The 24019-nt window shown below is 39.6% G+C and overlaps 1 long non-coding RNA gene across 1 annotated transcript; it reads right to left on the reverse strand.

Moving 5' to 3' along the window:
* Positions 1-254: 254 nt before the first annotated feature.
* Positions 255-22327, reverse strand: LOC141738288 (uncharacterized). The gene is made up of 5 exons (XR_012585360.1): positions 21545-22327; positions 8266-8341; positions 4680-4838; positions 3535-3571; positions 255-2904 (listed from the first exon to the last, which is right to left on the reverse strand). It is a non-coding gene; the product is annotated as an uncharacterized LOC141738288 (long non-coding RNA).
* Between the last annotated feature and the right edge of the window lie 1692 nt (positions 22328-24019).

Here is a 24019-nt window from a genome sequence, read left to right on the forward strand (position 1 = left end):
ATACCCCAGACCAAAGTCAAATTGGTCTGGTAATGCCAAACCTCATAATTTAATGCGGGGGTTTTTTGCCCCTTCCTTTCTGCCATCCTTCACCAGAATAGGAAATATATCTCTGCGACTGACTGAAATGTACTTTGGGTACTGTTCAAAAACCATTGCAGATTTCAGTAATTGGCAATGTGTATCTGAAGCCTTTTGATTGGAAAAATACATTGAATCAAAACTACCCAAATACTTTCAGAGGTCCCTCTTGGTGACGGCTGAAACAAGCTACTTGTAAAGTAGGGGGCATTTATTCCTCTTGCTATTCCAATTTTATTGCTAAACTAGAACAGTCTGTACAAGGCTGGCACTCAGGATTCGCACAACTTGTAAATGTTAAGAATATATTTTCCTTCTCTCTACAGCTTAACTTTATATTAAAATGAACCCAGAGTTAAAACTAGCAGGCTGGGATGGTTCATTCTGGTACCTATTCTGGTATTTATGCAGAATAATAAGGTTGGGAATGTTTAGCTAGCTCAGCTGTCTGATTGTCTGAACATCCATAAGTGCTTTATAATTCAAAAAATGCAGGCATCAGTAGATAAATGGGATGCTTTATTATAGACATTATATCCTTGCAATTCTCCTGTGCCAACAATTTAAGTCCCCACAACCTCCTTAAAACTCAAACACCAATTTGAAAGGTACAATCATTCAGGGAAGAAAAGAAAAGAAAAAAAAAAAAAAAAAAAAGACGACCTGCAAATAGTCACTAGCATACAAAGGCAGAGAGAATCTAACACACACCCTCTTCAAGTCCAGGTCCTGGAACAGTTAATACAGCCAACTTCACATTTGTTTCAACTCCTGAAGAGATTATAATACAGTAAAAAAATATAATATTAAGTGCAATCTATGCAATCTATTTCCATAGTGATGTAGAGCAGACTGGAAATAAACCTTATTAATTTTATTAGGTCATACAGTAAAGCAGAAGAAAACAGTGGTATAACAATCCTGTGGCTCACCAGGCATTCAGAATACCTGAGTTTTAATCCATGCTCTACTACTGATGTGTGTAGACAGAATCAAACCCCATTGATCCGTATCCTCAGGGATATATAACGACTTAGGAACTAACATACCTTTGAGAGATCTGGTTTGTACCATTCTATGCCTTTGTTTCCTCATCTATATAATGGCATCAATGAGGTATACCCATACTTTTAAATCAACAGCCAAATACAAATAAATCTGTATTACTAATGAATAGACAGATGGCATTTGTTTATTAATCAATTCTATACAAATTGAGAAGAAGATTTATTACGATCATCAACAATATGCTGTCATGAAGATGGATGAAAGGTAAACTTTGGAAAGAGGATTGTGTATTGAAGTGATAACTTTTAGAAATAAGGAATTTTCACCAAATGGGCTGTTATCAAGTTACTATGGACAATGGTAAACAGACATTGTGCAGTCTAATAGCTATGACTATGTTATTGACTTTGTGGAGTCAGGAGAGTAAGCAGATAGCTGAGATGTTAGGCCAGCTGTTTGACCAACCTGGCTAGGAGTTTTTGAGAGGCCTTCGCTGTGGTGTCCTGGCAGCACAAAAAGAGTTAAGAAGTAGGAACAATCCAGTGAGATGCTGCTCTCCCTCTGTCTGGAAGGATTGTCTTACTGTGTCTGGCCTGCACGGGAACTCTCATTGTGTTCTCAGTGTGGGACAGCCGATGTGGAGAATCACTCTGCATTTTCTTCTCAGGACCATGTCTCCAGCACAGTCTAATTGCTCATGCAAGTGCACTCCACAGCACCAAAACACACATGCGTTTTCAGTTCTCGATGTCTTTACCCCCCGAGTCCTGCTACCTGCACTACTCCTGCAAGCATAGCACTCTCAGTAGGTGACACAAGGAGGCCGCATTTTGGAAATTAATATTGTGCATTTGGACTGGACGTGAGAGCAAATGGGATGGCATGGGATGCTGAGGTGTGATAAATACTTCCCTGCATCTCTGGCCGTGTCCATGTGCCCCTGCATTCAGAGTGAAAGTAAGTTGCAGCAGCTTCACGTGGTGGTCTACCAGGTTCTCATCCCTGTCCCAAGGCAATGAGGTGGTCTTGTAAAACTGAAAAGGGCAACCTGCAGTCATTTCAGCACGCAGGGCAGTCAACATGAACCGAAGGCTGTGGAGATCAGAAGGTGAATAGTGTCTCAGGATAAGAAGAGGGCTAGCTCCTGCTCACGAATCATTTGTGTCACTTCTGTATTGTCCGGGCTAAGTTTGGCCAAGGCCCGTGTGGTGTCTCTGTGGTGCTGACTGCCGGGGTGATGAAACGTGGGGCCATTGATAGCTGACATTCACAGCTGTACTGACCTCTCCAAGCCACTGCTCTAACTCATCAAAGTAAGGGAAGAAATGTTGAGTCCTGTAAGGACCTAAATCTGTCAGGCATAGTGCCATTGTGAGGGGGAGCCACTTTGCGGGATCTCTGGGATGGAAATGATAGGAGGCACCCAGCTGCTTCAGTGTCTTTGTAAGGTTCCATAAAAGTGGCAGCAGCGCTGTCTGATGAGCAGTTTAAAGGCAGCAATAGAGAAAAGATAATGGCTGCTATTCTGTCCCATTAAGTCTGAACAAAGCTGCCTGAGTCTGCCCTCAACTCAAATGCTAAGTCTGTTATGGCTTGGTTGCTAATTCTGCCTTTGGGTCCCAGGTGGAGAGAAAAGAACGTCCTGCTAGGACAGAGGGCAGCCCTCAGATGTATCTGGAGTTGTTACGTGAGGAAAACAAGCTTCTCTTACTTGCACAGCCTTTTTCAGCTAGTGCTTGCAAAAACACTTGCTAGCTGGAGATGCCTGCCATTAACATTTCTTTAATTGAGGGAGAGAAAAATTCCTGAGAGACTCTGTGGAACAATGAAACACCTTCAGTGAAGAACACCACGTACATAATTTCTTTATGTGCCTTAGATGCTACTACTTGTGGACATAGGTAGAAATATGCACATAGATAAATATATTGCATCTTCTTTTAGTTTAGTTGCTCAAGTTAGCTGCAGGCTGACATATGATAGAGTTCACGTTTAAATCTTCAGAGTAAAACACTTTGAAAGCAAACCTATTAAGGTTAATAGAATGAACTTACAATGCCCATGGTTAAGGAGGAGGGGTGAGTGAGACACTCACTAAATTGTTCACCAAATAGCCTGTCACCTCTAGGTCTGCAGCTGAAGGCCTGCCAATGGATCATTCTATTATCTTTAATGAGCTTAATTTTAAAGTGGTATGCACATCAAATATAAAATATCGACGTCAGTTTTGTTATCTGTGATCCTGCATCTACCTTAAATATGTTAATAAAGAATATGTGCAGTCTAAGAAAGTGCAAAAGCATTATACATATCGCATTCACTTAAAAATGTCTAAAATTTAAAACAAGAAGTATTTCTGTTCATTAAGCTACTCCATGCACAAAAACCAGTACAGTATGTACAGAGTAATTTCTAAAAAATTAATTCAGAATTGAACAAACTTACCAAGTTCGTTGTTTGGTTGGTTGGTTTTTTTTACCTACTTCATGAGAAAAAAGATAGCCATTTACTTAAGACTTTACTTAAGGTCAGATTTTCAAAGTGCCTAAAATGCAGATTAGCATCCTATGAGATTTTTGCTGTAGTTGATTGCAATTATCCTTTGGTACCTCATCACCTTAGGAAATCAGTCTCATATGTTTTAAGACAGACTACCGCATCCAGCTGGGCAGCTCACGCGTTTGACAAAACATGCAACAACTTTCTCCTCCTGCAGAACCCCTGCTGTTCCTTGCCTCCCCTTTAAGAAATTGTGCTGAGTATGCCACAATAGCTGTCACATTTGCTTCGTGCCATTTCAGATGTTTTCATTTCCTCGGCCATTGCCAAAGTTACTCCCCCAACAGTGCCAACTCATCCCCAGGCTTCTACTGCAGGAATATTCTGAGTCTATCAGGGACATTTGTAAGAGGTTTCTCACCATGATATCCAAATACCAATGAGGAAGATGTTTCAAATTGAGATTCAATATGTATCAGCCCAGTCATGGGGGTATAATCACTAAAGATCACTAAAGCAACTTTATTATTCACATTTCAAGGTTCTGCCTGTGAACCGTAAAGGACAGAAGGAGGTTGACAGCACAGCTGGAAAAAGGAAGAGATGGGTAAAGTTACTAGCACAGAGCTCAAGGGTGTTCTCTCCCTCTGTATAGCAAAAGTGGCAAGTGGGACAGAAGCCAGAAGGGGAAACCAAGTCTAATAGCAAGCTTTGGCAGCCTTGCAACACCAGAAGTACCAAAGGATAGCATAATTCTGGTGAACTTAGTTGTAGGTTGATGTTAGCACATGTTCATTTGTAAACTGAAGCTCATCACATCCAGAGCACTCCTTGTGGAAGCATGACATGTACTTTTGCCTGGCTTATTAATTTTACCTGTGAAATCTGTAGACTGGGATAAATTCACAAACATAACTTAAGGTCTTAAATCGCCATATATTTTGAAACACCAAATTGTACTGGTTTAATTAGCATTGGGCCATGCTACCTGACAGTTTTTATTTAAACTAGTGAAACTGTGTTTAGGCAATTTCTGTAGCTCAATGCTCCAACGTATTTACGCTTTAAAAGGCTTAAAATTAATACTTTACCTGAACATCACTACTGATCAGGATCTCCATGCTTTGTGTGTTTCCTTTATTCTTGTTCTCTCTTGTTTTAATATTTGTTTTCTTTTCCTCCTTGCTGCTCCCTAAGTTTTTCTTCCCTTCTGTTGAGTTCTAACCTTGTCTTCCCATGGGCCCTCCTACCTGAAATAATGGAGCAGAGTGACTTTAGCAAAGCTGATTAATACTATTTCCTGCCTTGGCAAGAAGTGGAGAAGGGAATACTCTTGCAAATATCTCCTACTTAACATGCTAAGCCAACGAAATCTGTGTTACACTTGAGGCTATACACTGCAAGTGGTGTATCCCAAGAAAAGCTAAACTTCTTTGCAGGGAGGGGGAAATTGCTGACTCTCAATGAAACTCTTTCCTAAAGATTTTTAATCTGGGATATGACTCCTGGCCCAGTTCAATATCATTTTAATGCAGGCCACAATTATAAAAGGTGCAGTTCTTTCCTTTCTGTCCCCTTGCACCCCATTTCCCTCATGTGGTTCTACTCAGGCTTTTACTCCAAGATCCTTACTTTAGGGTGAATCTATCAATGGAGCAATGACCTTAAAACTGCTTTAAAGAAGTTGTTGAGGGGCTGTTAAAACATTCTCAAATTGTTGCAGGCTGTGAATCATGTTTTTGTTTTTGCCAGCTGCATCATTATAGAAATTGATTTCATAATGTAGTAGATTTGCATACCCCAAGTAGAGGAATTGGTTACACAAGAATATTTTATAAGGAAAGGGAGAAGGCTTGTAGGCCAATTTTAATTAGAGGTGAATTTTACTTCAGGAGTGATGCTCTGAGATTTAAGACCGAAACAGAACAAAAACCCCTCAGTTCTGTAGAAATTAGAGAGTAAATATCTAGTATTGGGTTATTTACTTCATTCGCATTATGGAATATGTTTTACCACTCCTACTATAATGTAAAATATTTACTCTGACCATTAAGGCAATGAAAGCATGGCAGATGTGAGGAAGAAGTAAATATCGTGAGTACAGTAAATAACACATACACTACCAAAAGGCGGACAACAGACCATAAGTCATTACATTCTTTAGTGCCTATGATCATTTAAAACATCCTGTGTACTGGAATACAGGCTTGCCATCAGAACATAATATGTTGACTCAATAGCAAATCAAATGAAGAGAACGATATGAAAGCACTTCAGAAAGTTCCTGTCATTATTCAGAAACCCTATTTGTAGAATATGAGAACAAGAAACAAGCTCAGTGCTCTTTCTTGATAGGTTAAAATGATGTTTTAGTCTGGCTTGCAAAGGAAAAGATGCTTTTCAAGATTCTATGAAGTAAATCATGAGGATCTGTACACATGAAATCATGTCAAAAGATGAGAAAGAAAGAGAATTTGGGTATCCCTAGTAATTTCTGAATTTACAGCTCAGTTTCCACCAATGTTGACAGAAAAATGTCTAAGTTTCTTCCAGTTTCATGATAAAAGCCGTGATGAAGGAAAGAAAATTTAGGCTCAAACATTACGAGACACTGGAGAATCCACCCGGGACAGGTCACTTTCTAAATTTCACAATATGGGAGAAAAGACTTATTAAGACTTTAAAATCAGTCTCATCACATGAGTTGCCCATACGTGAGGATTTTAGCGCTCCACTCAAGTAAATGAGAATGGAGTTTTGGATTGAAAGGCAGAGGCCTAGTAAATTAAAGTTTTGATGAGGAATATTCAAGGAGTAGGCAAAGACCAATTTACATGGATAACGTCTGGCTTCCACTCATTGGGGAGCACAGCACTAAGCTTTGTGGTGCATCAGCTTGTTAGGATCAGAACATGTTTTTACTAACTAGAAGGAATTAAAATTAACTTCAGCACTTAGACAGACAAGGTATGTTGCAAGACTGGTCTCTTTACTACAGTATATTTGGTATGTTTGTACAGTCAAACAAAGTAACTTACAGTGTTGGTACTTAAGTGCTAATGCAACTATGTTAATTCAGCAGAATACAGGGCACCAAATTTACTGTTGGGTTATTTTGTTAGCATCAAAATCTTGTTATGAGCAAAAATTAACATCCTATCTGTCTATTGAGCTAAGAATTAATTGTTACTCCAGCTACTGTTTTAGCAGTCCAATAGTCCAGCGTGATGTCATTAATACAGAAAAGCTTCCTTGATGGTGCAGTTACATTTTTTACACAACACAGCCTAATACCAATCCTGTTCTCCGGTGTTATGTTCACTGTATAGGTGTACCTCTGGGTCCTACGGTTGACCATTTCAGTCTCCCTCACCTCATGGTCAACACATCATTAGCATTCTGATGTCCTTGCTAGGACCTTAGTGGTGGGATTTTCTTCCTTTTAAATCTTGGGTCTGCTTGGGGCTAATTTTGTTCATTTTCTCGTCCCAGTCTCATTCCTTTTCATCAGATCCCAGCCAAAGTTTTAAAGTTGCACAACAGCCTCACTGAAACAAAGGGCTGCTGTTGTGTACGTAGGGACAACAGGGTCTGTCAGTCCTTCGTCGCCTGTGAGACCCACCAAGCTGAAGCCTATCCAGCTTAGGCACCAGTCAGGTGGCTGCTGGCAAGCGTTAACCAAGCTACAACCAGCTCAGGCCACGGCAAACCCAGTGAAGTCCTGAGCCTCTGTACTGCCAAGTTGACATAAAGCTGTAGCCTTTTATTAGTGATTGCAAAAAATCATATCCCCTGTCCTGAAATGGCCCAAATCATTTTTACTGGGCTACAATTTATGCCATATATAATTAATAAATGTATAAATCAGCCAGTATGAAGATAAGACGGCTGTTAAAGAATGGCTTTTTGGAGCTGTTCCCCAAGGTGATATCACAATGGCTGTCATTCACATTATCTCTGCAATGCAGTGGGTGTGATGCTTGGCAAGTCTGTCTCTTGTTACAACTGACTTTGTTTTTATAAACAAAGAAAGGATTTAAAACCAAAGAGATTTGCTTTTTTTCTTTTCTGTTGCAAACACAGCTCCCTTCAGTAACTTCATCTGCAACTCTATAGAGGGATGGACATAACAAATCTAACAAACTACCTTAAAAAATGAACAATAGTAATGAGAACTTCACTAAACTGTAAGTTTAATGAAGTAGGAGACCTGGCTTCATTAGTTCCAGGGTCACAAGACTGTTTTATGTGTAGCGCCTCGGGCTGGATAAAACTTGCTCAGAGCCTTTCCTAAAATGGTTACACAAATTAAGATCCTCAGTAGAGCTCTGATGATGGAAGGGAGACCATAGAGGGCTGCAATGTGTAAAATCCAAGGTTATTCAGATATCCACTGGATTTGGGGAAAATTTGGGGAGCTGAAACTCTTTCCTTACAATGCCAATTAAAATAGGGGGAAGAACACTCCTACTGGAAGATTTTCCTATCCTCACAAAATAAAGAACTCAGTAAGAATAGGACATCAACAACTCTTGTACTGGATTACTGCATAATAAATGTGATCCTTATTTCGGTAAGCTTTTTTGGTAGTTAAAAAGAAACCAAACCTCCAAATGAGTCCACCCCTGACAAAAAGGGGTGCAATAGCCATCAATCCAATGGGGCAGCAGTCCTTACCAGAGAGCTCGAGTTTCAGTGTGTTCACTTCCAATCTTCCAGCTGAGAGCACAACATTACTTTTCCTGTCGGGTGCCTGGTGGCGAGAAGAAAATTCAGAATGTATGTAGAGCAGATATTTAACAGTACCATCTAGCAGGAACTCCACTGATGCTGCAGGACCAGAAAACCTCTCTTTGCCAATCCAGTGTGAGCTTCAAGACAGCTTCCAAGTATCAGTCCCTTTAGATGAAGTGAACAGGTAGGTTAGACAGCGAGAAAGGCCATTAACCAGAAAAAACCTGGATTAAAGCGTTTCATATTCTCACACAATCTTATTACGTTAGAAATGAGATAAGTGCAGGACGTGATCAGTGGTCAGACCTCCCATTTAGTCCAGGAATGGGGGTGTTTGATTCGTATGGAGAAAAGGCTGGAAAGTACTGTGTAATCCTCCTGAGTACAGAAAAAGCAGGTACAGGACAGAATATCGCTGTTTGTCTTTTAAAGTACCTGCACCAGGAAGTCTGATCTCACAGCTATTCGTCTTCTCAAATGACAGTATTGGAACATCTTTTCCCTCTCCGCTCTCCGTCCCATCCATTCACTTCAGATTTTTCCACAGTCAGAAGCTATACAACTATCTAAATCTGTAAAACACCATGTGTTGCTCTTTCCTTTGCTTTGGCTTGTAGCCAACACTCTGATTATTTTGGACAGAGCCATTCATACCACCATTGCTCCTGACAGAATAAATGATAATCACTGCTCATTTGTCTCCCACTATTGAAGCTGTGTAAATTGGACCATGGCACCATTCAAGTGAAGACAAATTTTGGCAGTTCCCGCTTATTATTCATTTCCACAGCGACTTCTCATCAGCAAGTGGTGTCCACACAGTGATGAAAAGTGGTCTTAAATTTGGCATTTTATTAGTGTTTACTTACAAATGCGAATGCCACTGCCAAAGACTATTGGGAAGGTATTAATCCTCCTCCCAATATCTTTTAAAACTTATTTCTATAGTGAGCCGATTTTGAACCAGATTCTAAACTCAGTGATTATTTAAAAGAAGCTCAGTTTACTCGTCTCTAAATTTTCAACAGTAACCAAACAGAATTTGACCCCTTAATTAAGCCTGCACTTAAAGTTTGATTCAGAAGAGGGTCTGGGTAGTGCAATAGCACTGAAGCCTCCTACTACGGTACTCAGCTGGAGACCCAGCTTCTTGTCTGTACTCCAATGAATTGATGAAATGTTAAGTGCTTTAGACAAAATGCTTGCAGCTTGGAAAAAAAAAAAAAAAAAGAAAAAAAAAGAGAGGAACATCTGTTAAAGGATTTTCTGTAACTCATTAAATTTCTTAGTTTCTTGAAAAATAGAAGGAACCAAGGTTAAGGTCTCTGCTCTCAGTCAAGGAGAGGGAATCTTAAGAGTCCTGTACACTTATAATTTTAAATTACTTTATAGCTTCTGCAGAGAGTAACTTTTGGTATAGCAATCTATTTAGTATGAGTAAATAACTTATCTGTCCTCCACTTTGCCTCTGTTAATCTTTTGTGTCTGATCTCCACACTTAACTTTATTACCTCTTCTGTCAGCAACAACCACAGCTCCCTTCTCCCTCACCAACGAGGGGGACGAACAAATAAATAGTTTAAAAAATGTCTTTTTGTATGTATTTCTGTAATGAAATGACTTTTTTTTGGTCTTTCCTCAAAAAAACGTGAAGTTACTTATCCAGTTTTTAACACCAGATTTCCTGGGTTTCAAAACCTAGGGAGATTCTGTTGCAGGAAGAGATGGGGCAAGTGACATTTCTGGAGGAGTGATTCCATTTCTGAGAGAAATTAAGGCAAGTGCTTCAAGGGGAGGGAAGTCAAGAAAGTGCTGCGTAAATGAACATAGAGAAAAATTCCACAGCATTTGCAGGAAAAAGAGAAAAATGAGAAAATAGTAGATCTAGTCCTTTTTTCGCATTTAAAATAATTGGCAGGCCCTCAGATCAGCATCATGAGCCAGAGTTCTCTGTTACCATGAGAATAGCGGGAGCGAGAAAGCATAAGGCCATTTGGTATTTGTTAAAACTGGCAAACCTCCTCACCCAAATCAATATAAATAGGTTCCACCAAGTCCCCAGTCAACTACCTCTCTTCAAAATGCATCTCCCTTGTCGCAGAAGTCAAGAACAGCGAGCATCGAAAGTTTTGCTAAGCACCAGCTGAGCTTTAGGGAATAATGATCTCTCACACTTAATGAATGTTCTAGATGCAAAAGATTCCAATACCTTGTAAAAAACTGATAAATCCCCTGTGCATTATTGTATTTACCACTAAAATAAAGCCACATCTAGAACAATACGCGGAGTTACTTTGCTACGTGATTTTAGATGCAAAGAAACAAAAGCAACAAACCAAAGAATTAGATAAAAAAATAGGTAAAAATGAGTTTAACTGCATGCAGAATAAAGTTGTTAGATCTAAAGTCCCCAGTCACAAGGGATAATAACCTTGTGTTTTTCAAAAGTGACAGTAGAAGTGCCTAACAGCAGTCAGGATCCCTCCTGTACACGTTATCGAAGCGGTGGTGCCTACAACAATACATTTTCTCTACTGTTTCCTGTAGTTCTCATCCCTGACTCAGAACGAGGAGTGCCCTTATAGTCCTGAACCACTATCATCACCTAAATCTCAAGTTCGCATCAAGGCAGAGTGTTAATTCTGTTGCAGAGCATAAATGGAGATAGACGCAAATGGCAAATTATGGATTGCTAAATAAGCAAAGCCTAAATGGTGTCTTAAATGAAGACTCTCCCATACTTCAAAAAATAATCTATTTTTACCACCTTCACTGCTACAGTAAACTAAAAAGCAAATTAACGCGATGCTACCACTTCAGAAAAAGGAAATGCACTCTGGTGGATTTAGCAGGATATTAACAATCACAACTCCAGAGCTCTTTTATCCATAATTCTCACCTAAAGCCACATAAAAATTCTGGGCAAAGCTTATTATTATTTAGCCATGTGAAAAGAAACCAACCCAACAAAAAAAAAATCCCACCAAAAAAAACCCCAAACAAACAACAACAAACCCCAAAACAAAACAAAAGGATGTCGCAAGAACTTAAGGAAGCTTAATGAACACTTTGGAAAATCAAATTGGAAGGTGTTGCATTCTGTAAAGGTTTGTTACGTTCTGATTGGTCCATGGAGAAATAAGACTAAATATATTAGGTGTGACGTGTAACATTGTGTACATGTGATAATAATTTCCTTCAACTCTACCTTTTAAACGTACTTGAGATTTTAGACTGGGGATACTTGCCTAACAGATCTTTATTATAAGGTGCTATCCAAAGATTTATGCTTTAATATACTTCCAGGCACTTTTCTTCTAAACTGTTCTCTATAAAATTTTTGTAATATGTTTTCTGAGAGAAGTTACTTTATTCTAAGATGGAAGCAGGCACAGAGAGCCATCTGACATCACAAGCAGGAACTTTCAGCCCAGCCGGCAAACTGAAAAAACGCACTCTGAAGGTACACAGAGATTGTATAGAAAAGGCCATGAAGTTGTCTTGTGAGAGCTCTCACCCCTTTTTCTTTTTCCCCCCAAATAAAGCTGGATGTGTAGGAAAAGCATATGTTAGAAAAGCCATTTTTCCCTATTTTTGCTAATGTCATGCATCAGTAAAGGGATTTTGAAAAGCCAAACAAACCATAAACCCAGAGCATGTTACGAGACACCCCTTTATAGTGAGTGAGTAGCAGCTATACTCACTACTGTTGTCTTCCTGCCTTTGAAATTTGTTCTTTGTTCTTCAGAGCACAGACAGAGAGTTCATGAAATCTTCGCCAAGCTACAAAAGCTTGCCAATTAAAGCCCACATGGAAATGTTATGAAGAGAGGAACAGTTATCATAATGACAGATGTACTGTACGCAACAGATAGCGATTTACTTCTTCAAGGGTAATTACAAAAGTTGTTGGAAAATAATCAGGCCTTTATTCAGCCAACCAGGAAGATAGAAGGCAGCTGTACAAATACCAATGTTCATTATGAAGTGCAGCCAAAAAGGAAAGCTGAGGCTGAACTGGGCGTCCTGGAAAAAGTTGTGGCATCATTGCTTCCTGATGGAACTACTCGAAGGTGGGCACACAAGTGTTTGGAAATGATGGAAGGAATGATGAAACAGGGAATATGCTTAATACATTTTCTGATGAGCTCAAGGCGGATATAACTACAAGCACATTGGAGAACAGGACCAGAATTAGAATAAAAGTAAGGCAATTACATGACCAGAAGTACAAGATACAGTTTGCCAGGAACAGTCAGTTTCACCCATAAGATAGGAAGTTATATGCTTAACCATGGGAAAAAGTCTGTATATTAGAGTACATTTTAAAAAGGTGAATCCATAGTGGTCCCCTATTACAAATAGGGTAGGCATCACCCCGGGACACACAAATGGGAACGCTGCCTGGCAGTATAAGGATGTATTTTCCCATCACTTAGAAACTGAGATAGATGGTTTTGAGTGGAGTTTCCTGCACAGTTTTAAGCACGTTTGTTAATAAAGGTGGAAAACAGCTGGGTGTAACAGCAGCCTAGGAAATATATCTAAATGAGTGAGGGTTGTAAAGACTAGAGAAAAGAATGCTTAGAGTTAGCATGATAACTATTCAAATATGTAGCAGGCTGTTGCAAAGAGAAGCGTGTCCTACTTCTCATTCTCCACAATGAATAAGACAAGAAGGAATGGATTTAAACTGCAGCAAGTAAGATTTATATTAGCTATTAGGAAAACAAATAACGATGATTAAACAGTGTAATACACTGCCAGGCAAGACTGAGGGTCCTTCATCAATGGGAGTTTTAAAGACGAGGTTATCTCACTAAAAAAAAAAAAAAGTTTAAGCACAACCTCCAGTCTTGGAAGGTGACAGGTTTTATTTTCCTTGATTTTATCCTTCTTATGTGCACACACTTATCATGCATCCTATCCATTTTAGCCTACTTATGTGGACAAATATATCATGCATCCTATGCATATTCATGTTTGAAGACATAATTAACTCGATCAAATTAATTTGATCACTTCACAGTTCTCCTCTGCTCTTTCTACTCTTCCTCTATGACTGCTCGCTTTCCGTATCTCTTGGAGCCTGCAGTATTTTCGTCTTCATCTTCTTCATTCCCCACTTCCCTCTTCCTTCCTTACAAACTGACAATTTTTCCTCTGAAAATATCAGCTACCGGGACAATGCACAAAAATTAGAGACCAATAGTTTGTCGCCTGGAAGAATGAGGGGTGGGAACATAGGATGCATTTGTCCTATTTGTTCTATACTTCAAGTCACATCTTTTAATGTTCGGTAAAGATTTTTAAAAATCATTTCCATCTGTGAATTCCTTTCTTTTCCTGTCCTTTAACACTCTGAACAACTCGACTGCCCGTCACTTCACAACAAGTGTGATCAGAGGCTGCTGCCCCTCTGCTGCCCCCCTTCCTTGCAGCTCTCCTGTCAAACAAAACCCTTTTGGTTGCTCCACTTTGCTGCCCCTCTACTGTAACTTTGATCATCTTAGGCTCTTACTACAGTCAGTAGAAACATAGAGGCATTTCCAGAGGACAAGTAAGCCCAGCTGTGGCTGGGATCTGCCCTCTGGAAATCCCTCTCTCCACTGACTACAGAGGGAGCCTAGGGCTTAGACTGTGAACTTGCCTCTGGGAAGTACCATACCCTGAAGGAAAATACATTGGATTGCCCTCAGAAATCTTCTTTTTTTTCAGGACAGGAAGCTTTCCTCTGAGGTAGGGGGGCAACATCCTAATGCTGTCAGTTAGTTGGTACATGTGGCAGGTACTACAGGGAGAAAGGGGACATTTAGATTTTTAGAAAAATGTCTACCCTGACATACAGAGCTCCTGCAATTAACTTATATACTGAAAAGAGGATAATCTCCTAATGAAGGCCTCCTAATCAGAAATGTGTCCTCACAGGTGAGAAGGCCCTGATGTGGGAACTGGAGAGCTGGTGACAGATGGCGTTACCTGGAGGACGGCAGAAACTAAATGGGGTTTCTAGGCTATGGAGTATGGAGCCCTGAAAAAAGCCCACAGCGATGCAAAACGTTAAGTACCTTCTCAGTAGAGAGCAAGCACTTAATGAAATGGGAACATTTGATAGCCCAATAAACAGATAAATAAAAGACAGGCAGCTATAGATTACATGGGTTTCTGGTGACATGATTAATCATGAAAGCACAGCTCATCTGGATAAGGACATTACCAGAATCTTTTTGTTTGTTTCCTTGTAATTTTTAGTGTCTGCTTTATAAAACAAGATTCTCAACACCACATACTAACTAGGGATTTTTACTTTTTTTTTTTTTTAAATTTTTTTGAGCAGAGTTGCATCAAACAAAAAATTGCAAGTGTCAATTATTTTTTCTCTGTAAGAAGACGATCCTTTAATCATTCAGATTCTGTCTCCTTGATGGCTGAGTTGAGTAGTTTACCTTTTCGGATAAAAAAAAATATACATAAATTTAGAATCCCTCATTGTGATGCCGTGTTTCTGAATGACACTTTTCATACCCAGACAATAAATAATTCTTGGGTCTTTTCTTACTCTCCATTAAAAGAAGAACTGAAAGCACGTTCAGGAGGATATTTCTACTTTTCATGAAGCAGCACGTGTTCAGGCTACACTTGTATGAAAACTGTCTGAAAACTTCCCATCTGCAGTTGCACTGCCATTTGTGGTGGCTGCAAAAGTAGGCATGGTAGTGGGGTTTTATGATTGCACCACCTCTACCTTCACTACCACACTCTACCTTCAGCTGTAACTGCCGGCAGTACCAATAACAAATGACAGCAAGCCAGAATTATCTGATTGTGTTAAAACCGGTTGCAGTGTCTACATAAACATATGAATATAAACACTAGTTAAAGTTGAGGCAGGAATTATTCAGTTTAACAGGAGCTTTGAAGTTTTATTTTAAAAATTCTCTTTAAAATCACCTATAAAAATAAAATGTAATTTTTGAATCATAAAATTTTCATGTCGTCAATGAAAATTAGGTTGGCACAAAAAGAATTACAAATTAAACCATCAATAATTTTGACAGCTAGAAAAATGTATCCAGATCTTTCTTCAAAAGAAATCTAAACCGCTCTAGTCTCCTCGCCTTGTTTCAGCTATTGTTTCTCATCTGGTCATCAGTTTTCTTTTGAAGATGTTTGCCTCAATTTGTCATTTTTTCATGACAAATAACATAAATAAATAAATCAAAGAGCCAAGCCCAAGTTCCTACCTCTGGCAATGATTACATTTTATGTCCAGGAAAGAAAGCTCTCTTGCCACCGAGCGTGACAGATGACACACTGTCTTTTCACATATACCTGGTCTGCCAGCAGAGGAGATTCTGCCCTGCTTTCCTACAAGGTTACGTGCTTGCGAGACAGAAGTGGCTCCACAAACCGACAGCCTAGCAGCAGAGTTAATTTCTTATTTTGTGTATTTTCCTGGTTATCTACAGCAGCTCTGTTCCACCTCTGTATACCCACAAAAATGGGCTTTCATCAGAACACACCCCAGCACTGAAGCATGGAAATAAAAAAAAAACAAAACAAAACAACAGAAGAGAGGTCCCTTGCTACCAACATTGCTATCCCCAAAAGATATAAAGAACCATTATATATCTCAGACTCAGATTTGCAAAGTGTTAATGACCCACTTCCCCCACTCTCCTAGTTAAGTCATCACACCCGAATGCCTCACTTCATATCCATGGGTGAAGTCCTGTTGTCCCAAAACTGCTGTGGGTCCTTGGAAGGTTTTGCAGTGGACTATGTATCACAGGGCATTTTGGTATACATTGCTTCGGAAACTGAATCTATTGAAGCGTTAGATAGCTGAGTGTTTTATGCACCTGACATAAATATGTATATACACACACGCAAATATACTACAGTATAAAAAAACAAAGAAGAGTGAGCTGCTGATTTCATTTGAATGGAGCTGGTTTTGCGCTATAGGAAAACATATGGGCAGAGTCAATAGCTAAAAATTCAGTTTACAAACTTTTCAAGACCCAGCTCCACAGGTAATTTTTTTCTTGTTTTATGACACACAGTCATTCATGTATTTTGCAGCAGTTCTAATGTCAGGAATTACCTGGGTCTTTGCATTTTTAGCTGTCTTGTTCTTCCAGGGAACTGAAAAGAACATGGAAGTGATTAGAAATACTCATCTCTTACATTTTCAGTAGATCCTCTTCAGCTGTGGCATTCTCCAAATGTGCAAACACGAGTTCATGAATTGTGTATTGATATAAATTATTGAAATTGCAAATGATTACAGTTGTACCTTCCTCTGCTGCAATATTAATAAATGGGATTTGTGTGCTATAGCAAGCGTAATAAGAGCGTGTGTTTCTCTGGCAACTTCTCTGCTACCTCTGAATTTTAGGCAAGGCCAATAAACCATTCTTCCCTTTCCTATCCACATTTTTGTTTGTCCTCTTCTTTCCAAATTCTGATTAAAGTGCATCATACCTGAGCACAACAGCTCTAAAGGGAATTCATGGGTTGAAAACATCCACTTTGGGTCACTCCTGCTTCAAGTGCGGTCTAGGTAGTGTTTCATAGTCTTTCAGATACTCTCGGTGGTCACCATTCAGTTCCTGCTGTTTGCATTAAAGACCACACAAATATGCACCTCACCACCCCTTTGTGACTCTCAGGAGAGGGGCGAATGCCTGAATGGCATTTGCTGATGTTTGTTCCTCCAGAGCTGGATCTCCAGGGGATAGCGATAGTAGGCCAGCAGGAGAAAGCTGCTGTTGTAATTGTGCCACAGATAGGGTTGGCAGGTCTTTAACTACCCACACTTGAAAATCCGGCCAAGTTCTTGTGGAGTTTGTGAAGTTAGTGCCTTTACATGTTATACTGTCCGGTGTGTAGGATAATATTTGTTTTGTGCTGTGCAAAAAGTTAACGGGAAGCTTAAAGTGCATCTGTGTCATTAGGCTATTGTGCTGTACATACATACTGAGAGGGAGTACATACATACACTTTAGCTTCATCGTATTTGTTTCATGATTCATACTAGCTAGGGACATTGGAAATGTCAAGACATTTCAAGTTCAGTTGGCCATCCGGTAGTGGAGTCAGCGTGGCTACATTAGTTTTTCTCTGAAGTCCTACTAAGCTCACAAGAATGACAGAAATAGCCCAAAGTAAGGAAAAAGGAAAAGAAATAAAATGAGAGGAAAAAACCATAAAGGTAAGAGGGGACAAAAATGTATAATAAAAAAAAATGACAAAAGTAGAAAATAGATTCTCTGCTACCATGTGTAGATTCCCTTCATTGTTGGCATCCCTTCAAGGTAACTAATGCATGCATGAATTGGTATTTTAGTTCAGAGTTCACAAAACACCTCATCACTGACTGAAGCTCTGCAGCCCTTATCAGAACAGCAACACTCTTCTGGCTTGCCAGTGGTACGAGCCACAATACAGCAAGCTTGATCCTTTATTAAAAGTAGTTGTCACCTTTCTTTCCTTACTCTGTGAAAGATACGTGTGTGTCACTCAAATTTCTTCCAGCTATGGGTAGTTTCTTCTTTCTGTTCAATGGAAATACAAAATACTGCTAAACCAGAGGGGTAACATCCCTCCTCTGCGGTGCACTGCAGCAACTGACTATTGGAGCGCAAGATGGTGAAGTACAAGGTTCTGATGTTCTTAAGGGCAGGGAAAGGAGTTTGCTGAATTAGAGAGAAGCAAAAAAAAAGGAAAAAAGCGTTCTGAAGGAAATGAACTTTCTTCAATTTAACACAGCTGATAAAAAAATAATCAAGCAACTCTACTCAGACATACAAAGAGCATTCAGGAAGCTTAAAAGAAATATCTCTCCCTTGAAACTGTCTTTTGGTAGAACTACATTAGCAATTTTATTTGGATTAGGAAAGCACTTCTGAGGTGCATCTCCCAGTCGTCACCACTTACTGGCCTGCAATGCACCTCATGGAGTTGTTTCAGTGCACATCACATGGATTCCTTTAGGACAAAACTAAATCAGAAGAGCACCAAATGCATCCAGCCACCCATGTGGTCCTGTCCACGGGACCAGACTAAAGATAGTCCAAAGAACAACCCTCCTTGACCCCCACAACCTCACATCCTGAACCAAGCACCGTGGATGTGAAGTGTTCAACACCATCCCGCAGATCTACTCATTTAACGCTGCGTTACCTGTTGATGAAGACATAACTTCTGTTGAACTGTCATTTTCTTGGGAACACCATTCTGTGGCTTTGTGCCCAATGCAGATGAAGTTAGAGTTTCCTTTCTGGATAGCAATTGGGATATAAAATACCTATCTACAACATGGCACATGTTTTTTTCTTCCCCTTCTACCCTATACAGCTGCCCAAGATCAATCTTGCACTCCTGTTATAACCCCTGTGACCATATCCTCTTTGTAGTCTATTACCAGTGGGTTAACAGAGATTCAACTTTTGGATCCCATGTCTTTTAAATTCATTGGGTCTAAGCATCTAGGACCTTCAAGTCTGTCCTCTAAAGTGCATTCCCTTGTGTGCATTTGAGTGCTGGCAGCCCTCAAGAAGAAACATCACGTGGTCTGGTTACTCTGGGCCTTTAAAATCAGGGCAGAACCGATGAGGAAGCTGGGGAAAAGAGAAGGAAGTATTCACACCATCTATCTTTAAGCTCAAATTTAGGTGCCCTCTATAGTAGGGATTCTCCAGAGACCAATTCTGCACAACTCAATTAGGCTTCTTTTCCGCATTGCCCTCCAGAGAAGTATTTGCTCTCCACTGACAGCAGAGCGAGTCCAGGGAAAGCAGCTGGACATGTAAAAATCACTGCAGCCTGGCTGTGTGAATATCCCTCCGTGTCAGAGTTAGAGCCAGAACCATGCTAACACATACATGGCCACTGAAAAGTGACACATCCTTTCCCTTCATTTCCCTATCTCTATTATAGGGATTTCTCTCTTTCCATGTCTCCCTCCCCTTCGTTTCTCTCTCCCCTCATTTCATTTGAGAATCCCTCTCTTTCCCTCCCCACCCCCCCATGCTTTTCATGGTTGCTGGGGGTGAATCACTGGAAGTCACTGTCTCACCACTTATCTCACCCAGCTCAAAATTGCTCAGCATGAAACTCTTAAGCACTGGCTCTTTTACTGAAAAATAAGGACGTAATGCAGCACAATGGTAACACTTCCAGTTGGAAAAAAGATTTCAAGCATAATGTTTTTTTGTCTCTGAGAAACGCAGGCCTTGAACTGAATCTACCAGCAAATCTGTATTGAATTTTCTCAATTGTTTTCATTGAAAAATCAGGGGGGAAAAAAAGTCTAAACTTTTCAGCGATGACAGCACAAAAGCCTCTGCAAATTTTTCTACTAAAGTGAACCTCTGACGGTTTTGTGTGGCTTTTTTTCCTCTTAGCTAGAAACCCGTAAGAGTTTGGCTTCATAGCCAGTCTGAAACAATTCCCACTGATGTATTTCACAGGTCTAGCAAGCCATCAGTAAAAGACATTAATCAAGGTTCCATTCAAAACTGAGGCAGATCTATAATAGGGCTTTCAAAAAAATCTGATTTGTAATACAGGCAAATATAGGCAAAACATTGTAAGCATCCACCTGCATGAGTAACAATCAGAGGGAAAAAGGACTTATGTCTTGGTTTTATTAGAACTCCAATCTGTTAGATTGTAGTCTCAATATAAAAAGACAAGTTTGCAGAGAAGTCAAAAGTCTGGTTTAATACCAGTATTTCATGAAAAAATGAAATGAGGAGTCGTTTTGAAATTATTTCACTCTTACACTTTGCCATTAGTAGAAAGGGCTGTCAAATATTACAGCAAAGACAGGGGTGACACAAATACCATGAGTTTAAGGATGCATTATTTCAGGAGTTGAGGACTTTCAACTGTTCTACTAAGCCAACAAGGCTGGTTGAGCTTTTTGCTTTCACCTCTAGAAATATATAGATAGCATACTTAAACTGACCAATGGCAAAATTAATTTAATTGTATATGCAGCACTTCAACATCCCCAGCTGAAAGACACTGTACAATCAAAGATACTGTCAACCCTTTCACCCAACAGCCACATGCCCACACCTTTGTGCGGCTCTGCAGGAACACACCGTAATGTTAAATCGGTACAAAGAGCCCAGCATTAGGCACCAAAGTCTTACAGAAAACAACACCCAGGAAATGCTGCTTCTCTTTTGAGTTCCTCTGGGCGTAGGTTATCACACAACTCATTAAAATCTGTTTCTAATAGGAATTTATAACTGTTGAGTCTGAACAGTAAAATTTAGGTAAAGTCTGCCTATCGTTCTGTTTTCCTTGTGAAGTTTTTTAAAGTTAGTTCAGTACCACATCTGGTAAAACTTCAGGTGATGTTCAATAAACTCCTCTAATTTATCCTTCCTTCCACAAAGTGGAATTTAGGACTAAATTCATTCTACTTTTCTGCAGGGTTATAGCAGAGATAAATTTGGCCAATATGTATTCATTGCTCAGCTAAACATATTACAGCAGCTTTCTTGTGATATTGCACAGAAAACCCCAAAACAACTTGTTTTTCCAGTGTCCTCATCTACTTTTATAACAAATATAGTTGGTGAATGTAAATTAATGGTTATTACAGCATCTGCTCTGCATTTCACTTATTTTTATAGTGAAAGGCTGACTAGACTTTTTATTTTGATATTGCAATAGTAACACACCTGCTGGAGCCTGCTATATTACTACTCCAGGGAAAGATGGCTAATTGCATTTTCTGCCTATTAGAAATAGGGGGAGTTAGATTTAGTATTGTCTTCCATGAGGTTCTTTAAACATCTTATCAAAGCTTTTCAAAACCATAAAAAAAACCTCAGTCCTCCTTACTGCCCACCAAGAAAAGCTCTGACAAAATAAACTGCCTGGGGAGTGAATCCAGCCTCAGTAATGTGTTTTATACCTAGAATAACAAACATTCCAGCAACTACAGTCATAACAATACCATTAATAAAGACCCCTCCGTGTACTAAAATGACACTTTGTAGGAGGACTAAATGCAGTGTAAGCTGTAAGACTTAAACGTAGCTCAGAAACTAGAATACAGTTTTACAGAGATAAAACCGCGGGCTGTAATTATTGGCAAAATCAGAGGAAGGGTCAGTTTCTCTTCATTTCAGCAAGGAAGGAAAAAGATAATTAAGGGCCAAGATGTTAAACTCACATTCTGTTTAGGAGTACATACCTTTTGCACAGACTTGATAAAGAAGCAGGTATTAAGCATGCTGTCAACTTGCTGACGGGTGAGCAGCTAGTAAGTTGGCGAGGGAGGACATTTAGTAACAGCTGACATGTGATCTGAAAAAACAGGCAGGAATTCTGCCCTCCTATGACAGAAGGGGCAAAAAAAAGGGGGGAAAAAAAAAAAGAGAAAGAGAGGGGCAAAAAGGAAGATAACAGAGTTAAGAGCCTCAGTCTTTTTTTTATTTGCCTTGGCAAGAGGCGATTTTGTTCTGTAGATGACACGGAAGGATCTGGTTAATGTGCCTTTTAGTCACCACTCAAAAGAATAAGAAACAGGTGTTGATGACATGAGAGTCCTGGAGGGACTACGGCAAATGAGAAGCAGCAGTGATCAGGCGCCCACACTAGCAACAGCTGCTTGATGAGGACCATTAAAAAAAAAAAAAAAAAAAAAAAAGAAGAAAGAAACAAAGCAAAGCAAAACAAACGAACAAAAAACTCCAGCCCAAACTGGCGCAGGGGAAAGAATAATAAAAGAAAAAGAGCAAAATAAGGTCAGAATCTGGAAATTAGGAGGCAAAGCCAAAGCCAGCTTTTATTGGCCAATGTGACACTTATCGGGGGGCCATTAACAAAACCCGCAGTACTAACCGTAAAAGCCTTGCACCATTTTCTTGGGTTCCTGGGACTCGGTCCCCTTGCAGAGAGGGAGTGCTACTGCGCAGGCGGCAGCAGCGGGTCCCTGTGCCAGCGTGCCTTCTACCACCCAGTGTGAATTAGGAGCCTCATTGAACTGCCTCCACCTAGACGAGAGGGAGGATGTCTATGTTGTGCGTGTAGGAGACTGGTTTTCAAATCCAAATTCAATTGCATATAATTGACTTCCACATAGTTTCAGGCAAGTGTTTCCCTCTGCTAAAGTAATTGCGTCGCATAATCTATCTTAGAGTAACAGACCCACCGAGCATCTTGGGTGCTTTGAACTAAATTGAGGGGAATAAAAAAAACAAACCCCAAACACCTTACAATCTTTTTCAGCATCTGAAGCATACAATTTGCATTCTAGTGTATCCTCTAATGGCCGTATCCTGTAGTGTTTACCTGTATAATGTGTTCCTTGCATTTATTGCTCTTATTGTTAATGCTAGCATGAGACATAATTCATTTTCTCAAAGTATATAGAATTACATGGCTATAAAGAGAAAGTAAATAAAAGAGATGTAGGTTTGAGTATGAAAGTTTGTTTTTGCAGTAAAACTAATATAAAACTAACCTGACTCCACTGTCTTCGATTCATATTCAGGCACAATTCCCTCTTTAAATAAACCCATCCCAGAAGCAAGCCCGTATCTTAAACTGTAAGTACTTCAGGTTGGGACTGTGATATTTGTACAGTGCCAGAATAACGTAACTGCTGCTTTCAGACACTACCACGGTAGGGATGAATCCTATGAGTAAAAATAGCTAAATAGAAAGAAGCATAAACTGCATATGGATGAGAGGCAAAAAAGAAAAAGTAATGAGCATAGGAGTCAGGCAACCGACGAGAAGGTTGAAGGCTCTTCAGGGATAGGAATGGTAAATGGCATCTTGCTGTTTGTCTATGATATCTATGTTTAATATGAAGGCCAGTGCAAGATCTCCTAAGAGACCTGAGGGTGTTACAGTAATGCAAATAAGAACAGCTTATAGTTAGAATCTCTAACTATTAATGACGATTCTTTTTCTGGGTAAATAAACTTCTAACAATGAGTGTGATGTTCAAATAGCAGTACTGCAAAATTACAAAAAAATAGTTTTATCATCTGAAGGGAAGTTTTTTTCAGATGCACGTACTGGAGCTGGATTGTAAAATACAGGGTCGAGAAATAAGAAAGAAAAAAAAATCCATGTTGACTCTTCTTGAAAGGCAGCATACTGCATTATAAAATACCTGAGCCATGACCAAAATAAGACACAACAAATACCTAGCAACAAGGCACTTTGTATAACAGAACAGTTACTTGCCACCAGGAATAGTATTTTTCAAAGGCTTCCTCTTCACCAGTCCAGACAACTCATTTTATTAGTGCAGCGGTGCTAAATGCTCAGGTCTCTTACTGAGCATGAGTAAGGCATTCTGCTGTCACCAGGATGTTCCTGAGGTCACTGTCCGAGGGAAAAATAGCAATTTCCGAGAGACAGTCCTGAAGGACAAGGAGGTTAATCTAGCATTTGCTTCTTAGATCATGAGGGTGAATTGAAACATCCACTCAAATGCCGTATTTTAAAGAAAGCTGATCTAACGAGGAATAATTGTAAAAATTGCAGTTGGAAGAGAATATGCTACGTTATGAAAGAGATTAAGATACAGCACTCAGAAATGAATACAGTCTTCGAGCTCTCCAGGGGACTACCGATTACTACTTTGCTTTGTTTCAATTCAGACATCTGTTAAATGGGTATGATTATTCTTACATACTTCACAGTAATGCTT

This window comes from Larus michahellis, chromosome 2, assembly GCF_964199755.1.
Source record: "Larus michahellis chromosome 2, bLarMic1.1, whole genome shotgun sequence".
NCBI classification, from domain to species: Eukaryota; Metazoa; Chordata; class Aves; order Charadriiformes; family Laridae; genus Larus; species Larus michahellis.